This window comes from Salvia miltiorrhiza, chromosome 8 (genome assembly GCF_028751815.1).
Source record: "Salvia miltiorrhiza cultivar Shanhuang (shh) chromosome 8, IMPLAD_Smil_shh, whole genome shotgun sequence".
Classification (NCBI taxonomy): Eukaryota; Viridiplantae; Streptophyta; class Magnoliopsida; order Lamiales; family Lamiaceae; genus Salvia; species Salvia miltiorrhiza.
The window spans coordinates 27,927,358-27,929,888 of NC_080394.1; the positions used below are offsets into that span (position 1 = coordinate 27,927,358).

Genomic DNA, 2,531 nt, shown 5'->3' on the forward strand with positions numbered 1-2,531 from the left:
ACAAACATAATTATGCTATATCTTATTTAAAAAAAGACCGAACAAAAATATTTATTTAATTTTTATTTTGATTTTCTTAAATTTTGCAGCACTAAACAAAAATATTTTAATTCAAAAATTGTTTAGTGAGTGACATAATGCAGTTGATGGGATTAATGACGTAATTTTAAGATAACATTTGAATATATCAGGAAGCTGGACATTTAAGATATATATATTTTTTAAAATGGACTTCAAACAACAAATTGCATGAATATATGTTTTAAAAATTGACTCCCAAAAATAATACACACAATTGAATTTGAAATATGCCACTAAAATATAATCATTGGAGTTGTTTTGTTATACTCCAGTCGTTCACAAAAAAAATAGTCCTAACAGTGACGATACAAGTTTTAATAAAAATATTTGAATGTATTGTGAGTAAAGAATGACTAATTTTGTGGATGGATGAAGTATATTAGATGAATATTTAAATTATTAATAATTATAATTAAAATCACACATTATAATTATAGAATATTATGCATTATATAAAAATAAATAAATATATTCATACACAAATAAATAAAAAATAAATAATTATAAACCATATTTAAAGTTTGGTTAAGGTACAGATGGGCCCATGTAGTATAGGCCTTTATAGCGTATTGCTCTCCATAGTCACTGTGTGTGCAAATAGGCCCTCAAAGTCCGAAAAATCATACATTTAAACTCCTTTTGACCTCAATTTTTTTTTTACTATTTTAATTCAAATTCTTCAATATGTTCTCCTACACAACCGTCGCGATCCGCCGCGAGTATTTCTTCCGTTTCTCATCGATTTCTAATCGCACTTTTTCTGTCTGTTGCAACAAATTCATCATGAATAAAGAAACATAAATATCAAAGTGATTTTGAAACCAACGGTTACTGACATGTTGCGTGATGAAACGATCCATCTCCAACTGCTGTTGCTGGAAGTGGAAGGAGAAATCTTCGCCGAGAAAAGTGAGGGAACCGCGACGGTTATTCGCGGTGGACAGCGACGAATCCATCACAGGATTGATCGCGTCTCTGGATCGCTTCTTGGAGACCGGGACGGCGGCGTACGTGAGGCCGCTGTTGGACTTAATCGCGGACGTTTTGGCGAGGACGGTTTACGTAATCGGTGAACAGTACATGGGAGCCATAGCCTCGGTCGTCGTCGTGGTCCCTGACAAGGGAGGCAGCATTCTGAATCCCGTCGGCGCGGCGTACGTGTTTCCAATCCCTTCCACACCGTTGTTCATAAGGCCTCTACACTTGATTTTCATCCAACAAAAAAGTCAAACACCTATTCAAGCCGTTCCTAAAACAAGGAAAGGAAAGAGAAACCCCGCGCCTATCTATTACTGAGAATCTACGGAGGAAAGAGATTGAGATGCCGAGCTTCGACGGCCATGTTAAATTGGTTTTGTGGAGAGAGAGAGAGAGAGAGGTGGGCCACACAATTTGAATAAAAAAATAAAATTGATTGACGAATGCAGACGGCTTTAGGTCAAGAGGGTTTAAATGTATGATTTTTCGTATTTTGGGGGCCTATTTGCACACACAGTGACTATGAAGAGCAATACGCTATAGCGGCCTATCTACACCTTAACCTTTAAAGTTTTATAATTTTAATCAATAACCCACACTTAATTTAATCAATAGTTTTAGATATTTAATTAAATTAAAAAAAATTATACTCCCTCTGTCACGCTTCAAATGACCCTAAATTTTTCGGCACGAAGATTAAGAAATGTGTTGTAAGGTATAAAGTGGCAGTACCCACCTTATTAATGATTTTATAATCCTAATTAACAAAAGAAACTAAGAGAGAGAAAGCCATGCAAAATTGAATAAAAAACTAAGGAAATAAAATCTAGACAACTTAAATTAAAACTGCCGCCACTTCAAAAGGCTGAAACAGTTGGAATAAAAATTCTGCCCAACTTAAATGCATGTCTGAAATTTTGGTGGCAAAAAAAAAACACAAGATTGTGCCATAAATTACATATTCCATCTCAAAATTCAAATTGCATTAACTCCTATAAATACACTTCATCTGTCATAACTATTTACAACATCAAAAACATCAAGTTTATTTGCAAAGTGTAAAGATAGGAAACAAAAACAGACCAAAAAGAGTGCAAATTAAGTTGGAACCCATCACAAGCTTAGAGCTGAAAAAACGGTCCACAGTTAGGAGTTTAGCTCAAGGTGTTGGTTGTTCTAAGAGCACAGTGGGAAAGTGGATTACAAGGGGGCTAATCAAAGCTCACACATTGGTCATAAGACCAGATCTTACTGCTTCGAATAATTTGCTAAGGCTTAGATTCAGTCTAGAGGCTATAGAGGTTGATAGAATAATGAATGTGCTAAGGTTCAAGAGCATGCATAACACAATTCATATTGATGAAAAATGGTTCTATATGACTAAAGGCATGCATAGATTCTACTTGGCTCCAGGAGAGTTAGAGCCTCATAGGACTTGCAAGAGCAAGAAGTTCATCACAAAAGTGATGTTT

General features: G+C 35.0%; 1 pseudogene; it reads right to left on the reverse strand.

Annotated features, from left to right (window-relative positions):
• Positions 1-746: 746 nt before the first annotated feature.
• Positions 747-1,423, reverse strand: LOC130998271 (probable BOI-related E3 ubiquitin-protein ligase 3; annotated as a pseudogene).
• Positions 1,424-2,531: the final 1,108 nt, after the last annotated feature.